Source organism: Mesoplodon mirus, assembly GCF_964341445.2.
Source record: "Mesoplodon mirus genome assembly, chromosome: 6".
Classification (NCBI taxonomy): Eukaryota; Metazoa; Chordata; class Mammalia; order Artiodactyla; family Ziphiidae; genus Mesoplodon; species Mesoplodon mirus.
The window spans coordinates 1,557,651-1,567,000 of NC_138982.1; the positions used below are offsets into that span (position 1 = coordinate 1,557,651).

General features: G+C 37.8%; 1 protein-coding gene across 1 annotated transcript in view; it reads left to right on the forward strand.

Annotated features, from left to right (window-relative positions):
* CEP63 (centrosomal protein 63) overlaps positions 1-9,350 on the forward strand; it is an 89,685-nt gene that overhangs the window by 33,061 nt on the left and 47,274 nt on the right. The window lies entirely within an intron of this gene.

A 9,350-nucleotide genomic window follows, 5' to 3' on the forward strand; every position in this document is an offset into this window, starting at 1 on the left:
GAGGTTTTGATTAAATTTGAGCTAGCTTAATGCAGTACGCCTGTGCTCACCATGTCCACCCACGTCCCCATGCCCTCTTGCTCCCTTGCTTGCTGCCTTCCTCAGCGGTTCCTAACTCCTCACTCGTGCTCTTTCTTGCTCTCTCACTCTGTCACTGTCTTGCATTCTCATGCTCACTCCACACTCACATTTGTTTCACTCTCCTAATCTTGGTCTCTCCCTCTTTCCTTTTCTCTTTCTACCTCTGCTCTCTCTGTCTCCTTTTCCATTTCTTTCTGGCTCTGGCTTACTTATTCTGGCTGTTTCTGGCTCTTGCCTTGGTTCCACTTTTGTCTGTGTCATGAACACAAATCCTCCCCGGGCTTTGTGGTATGTAATCCTGGGACTTCAAGAAAATAACTTTTCCATATAGTGAGATTACTGAGAAGAATATGATACAAAGCAACAGGGTTTTTTATTTTCCAAAGGATCTCAACATGAAGTTATGGCCACTGCAGGCATCAATTTTTACAAAGCTCCCCATCAGAGTCAACTCCAAATGTGTCAGTGCAGGCCACAGCTCTGCAGTATTTCCACTAAGTAGCAGCTTGAAGAGCCAGCCCATTAACGGTACAGCTCCCAGTAAGACCTTCTTATCACTGTTGTGTCTCTGTCACCATAAACTTTTAAACAGTAGGTCTGAGCCAATTCAATTAACTCTGTGATAATTCTACCAAGACAACAGATTAACATTTGAGTTAGGATCATCTTTTCCTCATAAGGAAAATGGTGCTTTTAAAAATATAACATATATTCAAACCTATAAATATACATATATAATTGAACAGAGGATTCAAGCCACGTGACCAAAAAAAAAAAAAAAGTGGAGTTCAGAATAACTTCTCACTCTTTGAGTCATATATTTGCTTGATTTTTTTCTTTTAGTCAGCTATTAAAATGACATAATACATGTTCATTTTAGAAAAATGAGAAAATGTAGATGAAATGAGAATTAAATAAAATCACTCATAATTCCATCCTTTAGAGATTTACCATGGTTAACGTTTGCGTGTAAATTTCTTCTGACTTTTTCTGTGCTTGTATGCCGTGTACATTGCATTCATGTACATTTGGTAGGAAAAACACTGTAGGTGTGTGTATGGGAAGAGATGAATAGTTGCAAACTTAAAAAATTACTAAGAATGGCAAAATGTTGATAATTGTTGAAGCTAGGTGATGAATATATAGGGGTTCATCATCTTACTCTTTCCATATTTTATACGTTTGAAATTTTCCATAAAACATACTGTGAAAATGTAAATTATATGCTCACAATGTGACAGGCAGTATGCTAAGCACTTTATAACGCAATATTTTATTTAATTTTCACAAGTTAAAAATTTTCCTTTTTAAATATGTCAACAAATGTGAGTCATAATGATTGTATAGAAGTTCAATCTACCATTAAATGTCTTAATTTATATAACCAATCTTTTTTTGCGGAACATTTAGTTTTTTTTACTTTTTCACTCTTATAAGTAGTGCATGGGTGAACATCCTTATTTAAATATTTAGGACTATATGTCCATTTATTTTCTTAGGAAATGACCCTAGAAGTGAGATTGCTGCATCAGAGTAGTCGTACATTCTTAAAGATTTTAATATATATTGTCAAAGTACTCTTCAAAGGTGCATTGATACACACTTTCACCAGCAGTGTTTGGGAATGTCCATTTCCTCACACTTTCTCAATATTGTCCATTTCTTCCCACTATAAGTATTGGGCACTATTATTTATTTTATTATTTTTTAAAATTTCTCCTACTTTTAGGCTTGTCTTTGTCAATCTGATAGGTGGAAAAAATGGTATCTGATTATTTGTTTTAATTTATATTTCTTTGATTATGAATGAGATTGAGCATTTTTTTCATTTACTTATGGCTATTTCCATTCTTTTGTAAATTATTTGTGTTCTTTGCTCTTTTTTTTCTGGTTATTTTATTTATCAAAATCTGTTGTAATTATAATAAGTAGAGATAATATTTTAAACTTTGTTAATTAAGAGAATATTTGCTTTCTATAAACAATATTTTTTTCTTTCACAACAGTAAAATAAAAATGTCAAAATGTACAAAGCACTTATCATTCTGACATATTGTGTGGAAGAATGTATAGCAGTTCAAGTCACAATACACTGATTTTCAAAAACCAATATATTAACTTCTATTTCAATCAAGCATTAGAGCCTGAGACCCAGAAGAGGTCATAATGAAACCTTATCCAACCAAATCAGAACTAAAAAAATTTTTTTTAAACCAGTAATGCACTTTTGTAGCCTCTTAGCACAGTTACCAAATGCTGCTTACATACATTCAACATCTAGCTTATTGGCATGATTTTTTATAAAAATGAGAAACTTTTGCAGATATATGATTAGAAGGTACACAGATTGCATTACATTAAACACAAAGGCAGTGTGGTCCTTGTAGGAGAAATCAAGTCAGTACCCCCTGGTAGAAATGTTCTATAAAAATGTGTCACATTTTGAGGCGTCAGTGTTTTCAGCCACTTATCTGTCCCTGATGTATTTCCTTGGAGTATATGATCTGTCAGGACTTCAGGTTTCTTAATCCAAAATATCTCACTAAATTTAGGTACATCTGGAAAGCAGCTGAAAGTTTTCTCCAATAGTCTGACATCACAGAAAGTGGGTTGAGAAATCCCTCTCTTTACCTGAAGACGTACTTGTTCTACTTCAGGCGTCAACAGCTCAAAAAGGAAAAGAAAAAAACAATCAGAACTTCCCCTCCCACACAATCCCACACAAGCTAAACAAAAACTACCCCCTCGCCCCATAAAACTCCAGCACTAAAGTGTCAATCATTCCTGGGAAATAGAACATACCCCTTGGATTCTCTGATTTATTAGCTGTTCAAACTTGAAGGACAGAAATGACCTTAGGTCCTTGTGGAGAGGAAGGAAGACATGTTAATAATGACTGTAGAGCCATTGAGAAAGTGCATTATCTATTACACAATCAACTTAGAGCCCTGTCCTCCAACAGAGGCAGCCACAACTTCATTTAAATTCTTTGCTCTTTTTTTTTTTTTTTTTTTTTTTTTTTGCGGTACATGGGCCTCCCACTGTTGTGGCCTCTCCCGTTGCGGAACACAGGCTCCGGACGCGCAGGCTCAGCGGCCATGGCTCACGGGCCCAGCTGCTCCACGGCATGTGGGATCTTCCGGACTGGGGCATGAACCTGTGTCCCCTGCATTGGCAGGCGGACTCTCAACCACTGCGCCACCAGGGAAGCCCTTTGCTCATTTTTTTAAGGTTATTTATATTTTACTATTTTGAAAGAGCTCTTCCTACATTAAATATATTAACTCTTTGCTGTTTCGTTGCAATTGTATGTGTTTGCCCAGTTTACCTTAATTCTGCTTAGTAATTTTTATGGAAATACAATTGTTTTATAAACAATTGTTTAGAATGGCTTAATTCTCTTAGTTTTTTCTTTAAGGTTTTTATCTTTGTTGTCATACTATAAATCCTTACTAAGCCAAGATTTCTTCTAATACTTTATAATTCCTTCTTAATATATTTGATCTGAAAATTATTTTGGTATAAGGAATTTGGTAGGAATCTATATTTGTTTTTTTCCAAATGGTTATCCACATAATTTGTTGACTGTTATATTTTGAGAACTTTACAGAATGGTTCTAAAATTCATATGGAAGGATAAATGAATGGTACCAGGCAACATTTTTAAAAAGAAGAGTAAAGGTGATGTTTCTTTTATCAAGTATTAAAATGTATTAAATTTAAAAGTACAGTTGTTAAACAACATGACATTATTAGATGCAAAGACAGAATGATGGTTATATAAGCATAGGAAAAGATCAGTATAGTCACTAAAACATAAGGTTTTTTCTGTTTAGAGATCAAAGAATCACTTGCTCCTTTCCCTCCTGCTCAAATAATATAAGAGTGAAAAGGAAACATTCAGGGAAATCTTAGAGAACATAAGAACATTTGAAAAACAATTAAAAGTATTAAGCCAACACAGAGTGTAAAATATTTAGCTTATTCATAGTATGTGAGAAAAGTAAAGGCTGCATTGTATATGTTTTCCTTTTGAAATATTTAGATGAGCTATGTGATATTGTTCAAGTTAGTTTTAGATCCTCTGTTCAATTATATATGTATATTTATAGGTTTGAATATATGTTATATTTTTAAAAGCACCATTTTCCTTATGAGGAAAAGATGATCCTAACTCAAATGTTAATCTGTTGTCTTGGTAGAATTATCACAGAGTTAATTGAATTGGCTCAGACCTACTGTTTAAAAGTTTATGGTGACAGAGACACAACAGTGATAAGAAGGTCTTACTGGGAGCTGTACCGTTAATGGGCTGGCTCTTCAAGCTGCTACTTAGTGGAAATACTGCAGAGCTGTGGCCTGCACTGACACATTTGGAGTTGACTCTGATGGGGAGCTTTGTAAAAATTGATGCCTGCAGTGGCCATAACTTCATGTTGAGATCCTTTGGAAAATAAAAAACCCTGTTGCTTTGTATCATATTCTTCTCAGTAATCTCACTATATGGAAAAGTTACTTTCTTGAAGTCCCAGGATTACATACCACAAAGCTCGGGGAGGATTTGTGTTCAACCCCCAATCCCCAGCCCTTTCCAAACTATTCTCACACTTTACCTGCCCACCCTTGGTTTTTGTTTTTATCTCTGTGACATAAATTGCTTTCTTAATTATTTCTTTACTTTTAACCACCTCTGTTGTGATTTGTGTTGTTGAAATAATTCTACCCACTCCACTAGAATAGTTAGGATGCTATATATTATATTAATAAGAGGAAACTCTGGTTTCTGGTTCAGAAAATTAGTGGCAGTGGTTAGTGGGGAAAAAAAGGCTTAAAAATATATTAGTGGGCTTCCCTGGTGGCGCAGTGGTTGAGAGTCCGCCTGCTGATGCAGGGGACACGGGTTCGTGTCCCAGTCTGGGAAGATCCCACATGCCACAGAGCGGCTAGGCCCATGAGCCATGGCCACTGAGCCTGCGCGTCCGGAGCCTGTGCTCTGCAATGGGAGAGGCCACAACAGTGAGAGGCACGCGTACTGCAAAAAAAAAAAAAAAAAAAAAAAAAAAAAAAAAAAAAATATATATATATATATATATATATATATATATATATGTATATATTAGCCTTAAGATACCTCTAGCACCGGATATTTAAGAGAAATAATCATTATTTTATAACTGGTTTATATTTTTATTTCTGACTCTCTTCATATTGGAAGAGGTAGTCTCGAGATATTGTAGTGTAGCTCTGTCCAATAGAAATATGAGTCACCTATGTATAAAATTTTCTAGCAGTCACATTAAAAAAGTAAAAAGAAACAAAATTAATATATTCTGTTTATCTCGGTTTGTCAAAAATATTATCATTACATTCACGTTTTTAAAAAATTGAGTCTTTGAAATCCAGTGTGTATTTCATGCTTTGAGTACATCTCAATTTGAACTAGCCACAATTCAGGTGCTCAGTGGCTATGTGTGGCTAGTGACTGCTGTATTAGCCTAGTGTATTCATTCTAGTTAATGAAGATTTAGAATTTGTTCTTGCAATAATTATGTAATTTTCACTATGCTTAAAAACGGTGTATTTGTATGTGATTGAAATATTGAATTAATTAAAGATAAGCTGTGCCTGCCCACAGCAGTCATGGCCAGGCTTTACAGTCAGCTGGCCTGGGGACCAATCCCACCTACCAGTGTGCCTGCAGTAATTGTGGTCCAACCACAACAGGAGGGCACACCCACACAGGGGATACCCCCAGAGCACTTGGCTGAAGATGTAGCTGATATACCTCATACATAGAAACAAACACAGAGTTAGGCAAACACAGAGGAGACAAAGGAATATCTTCCAAATGAAAGCTAAGACCAAACCTCAGGGAAAGAAAACTATATGAAGCAGAGAAAAGCAATTTACCAGATAAAGAGTTCAAAGTAATAGTCATAAAGAGTCTCCAAACTTGGGACAAGAGTGGATGAACTCAGTAAGAGTTCAAAGTGATAGAAAATATAAAGATCCAGTCAGAACTGAAGAATACAATAACTGAAATGAAAAATGCACTAGAGGGAATCAAAAGCAGATTAGAGAATGTAAAAGAACGGATCAGCAATCTGGAAGACAGGGTAGTAGAAATTATCCAATCAAAACAGCAAAAAGAACAAAGGATTTTAAAAAATTAGGATAGTTTAAGGAATCCTTGAGATAACATCAAGCATACTATCATTGGCATTATAGGGGTCCTGGAAGGAGGAGACAGAGAAAGGGACAGAAAACCTATTTGAAGAAATAATGACTGAAAACTTCCATAACCTGGTGAAGGAAACAGGCATGCAAGTCCAGGAAGCCCAGAAGGAGTTGCAAACAAGATGAATCCAAAGAGGCCCACATAAAGACACAATATAATTAAATGTTAAAAGTTGAAAATAAAGAGAATCTTAAAAGCATCGACACGTGCATGCACACACATACACACACAGGAGCTAGTTACGTAAAAAGGAATCCCCCATAAGGTTGTCAGCTGATTTTTAAGCAGAAACTTTACAGGCCAGAAGGGACTGGCATGATATATTCAAAGTGCTGAAAGAAAAAAACTTACAACCAAGAGTACTCTAACTGGCAAGGTTAGAGCTTCAAAGGCTCAGAGGAGAGTACAGCAGCTGGCTTGCGGCAGGCAGAACAGAGAGAGACCAACACAGACAATCCTGGCCACCTCGCTGTACTCCCCAGCTGGAGACATGTATCTGGTGGTGCACGTGGAGACTGGGTGCTGAAACTTGGGCTTCAGAGGACAGACCTGGGGAGAGGACTGGGGTTGGCTGCATGGAGATAGCCTGAAGGGGCTGGAGCGTTGGCCAGGCCACAACTGGGAGTGTATGTAGGACAGAGCCCAGGTCCACTTTAGAAGCCCCATGGTTAACATGCATGCAAAGGGAGAGGTGGGGCCCCACAATAGGAGCCTCATTCTCAGCGTGCTTGCAGTGGGTATGGCTCTGCCTCTATGAGCTCTGGGAGTGTGCAATTGCGGGAGGGTTGCCCACAGACGGAAGCGGGACTGAAATCTGAGCAGGTCCCCAGGGGCCACATGACTTTGGAAGCAGGGCTGAAATCTGAGCCATGTCTGGCAGCTTTGCAACTTAAGTGGATTTACGCTGAGGTGCCTTTGTAAGCTCATTGTTAGCAGGACATCAGAGCAGATTACTGGTGCTCCTGTAGTTGGGGTGGGTCTGTAGTTAGCAGCTGTGGGCTTTGTGGGCAGGCACTCGTGGAGCCAGGGCCAGGGTCTGCACTGATACTGTAGCTCCCATGGTGGGTCCAGGTGCACAACTACTTGTGGCTATGGTGGGTCCCAGTGCCTGACATAAGTAGATCTGTTCCAGTGGATCTGTGCTGGTGACTTTGTGAGCACAGTGCCTGAGGACATCTGGTCCTACATTCCCACAGCTGAGGTGGGCCTGAAGGCAGTGTCAGCAACAGTGTACTTTGTGAGCATGCACAATGGGTGATGGACAACACCACAGAGCGTACTTCCTGGTGGACAGCTCCTGCGGAGGAATACTCAGTGACTCCTCTCCCAGTGGAAGTGCTCCAGTCCCACCTACCCCATACTGCAGCTCACAGACAGATCTAGGGGCTTCTACTCCAACAACTGGGGAGAGGCCCTGTTCCTGACAGGGCTTTGGCAACCACAGAGCAAAGAGGAGGCCCCGCTCAACATCCAGTGCAGGCTCTGGTCACTACAACACCGATCACACCCTGTATCAAGGGGATAACAGCCAGCACGCCCTGAGGAAAGACATGGCAGACACCCATACTAAAAAAAAGCCCTTGTACCAAAAACATTAGACTCACACAGGCCACACAGGGATGCTCCCATATAAAACCAGCCCTTCAAGACAACACAGTAGGTAACTATTTCTCCTAAATTTATAGAGTAAGAGAAATATAAGGTTAATGAAGAAGCAGAGGAACCACTCCCAATTAAAAGAACAAGAGAAATCCCCTGAAAGAATAAACAATGAGACAGACCTCTCCAATCTACCAGACCCCAAGTTCAAAAAGGAGGTAATAAACATACTGAAGGAATTAAGAAAGGCTATCAATAGAAATGTAGATCACTGTAACAAGGTACTAGAAACTATAAAGAGGAGCCAGTTAAAATTAGAAAACTCATTTGCCAAGATGAAAGCTGAACTAAAGGCAATAAATAGCAAACTAAATAATGCAGAAAAATGAATAAGTGATCTGAAAGATAGAATAATGGAAATCACCCAATCAGAACAGCAGACAGAAAGACATGAAAAAAAAATGAAAGCAATGTATGAGACCTATGGGGTAATATAAAGCATCCCGACCTATGCATAATACAGATCCCAGAAGGAGAAGAAAGAGAAAAGGGGATCGAAAGTTTATTTGAAAAAATTATGGCAGAAAACTTCCCAAATAGAAAAGAAGCAAGAATCTATAGGGAAGAGAAAATCACAATTGGAAAGTAAATCACTTAAATAAGCCAGTACATAGATTAAAATTTTTTAGTGTGTGTGAAAGTGATGATAACTACAATGAACAGCAGAAGGATAAACATGAAGATGTAAAAGAGGACATCAGAATCATAAGGTGTTGGAAGGGGAGTAAGAAAATGTAGATTTTTTTTTTCAAGAATGTGTTTAAGCCTATATGACTATCAGTCTAAAGCAAGTATATGTAGTAGTGGGTTAACATACTTGAAAAGCAGGAGTAACAACAAATCAAAAGCATACAGTAGATTCATAAAAACCAAACAGAAGAGAACTCAAGTATAATACAAAAGAAAACCATCAAACCACAAAAGGAAAAACAAAAAGAAAACAAGAGGAACAAAGAAGAAATACAAAATCAACTGGAAAATAAGTTTTAAAATGGCAATAAATACATAACAATCAATAATTACTTTAAATGTTAGTGAACTAAATATTCCAGTCAAAAGACAGAGTGTCAGACGGGATAATAAAACAAGAGCCTACAGTATGCTGCCTACAAAAGACCCAGTTTAGGGTGAAGGACGCACATAGATTGAAAGTGAGAGGATGGAAAAAGATATTTCATGCAAACAGAATGACAAGAAAGGAGAGGTAACGATACTTATATCAGACAAAATTTAAAGGTCATAAAGATACTATATAATGATTAAAAGATAAATACAAGAAGAAGTTATTACACTCATTAACATATATGCACCCAATATAGGAGCACCTAAATACATAAATACTAACAGACATAAAGGGAGAAATTGACAGGAA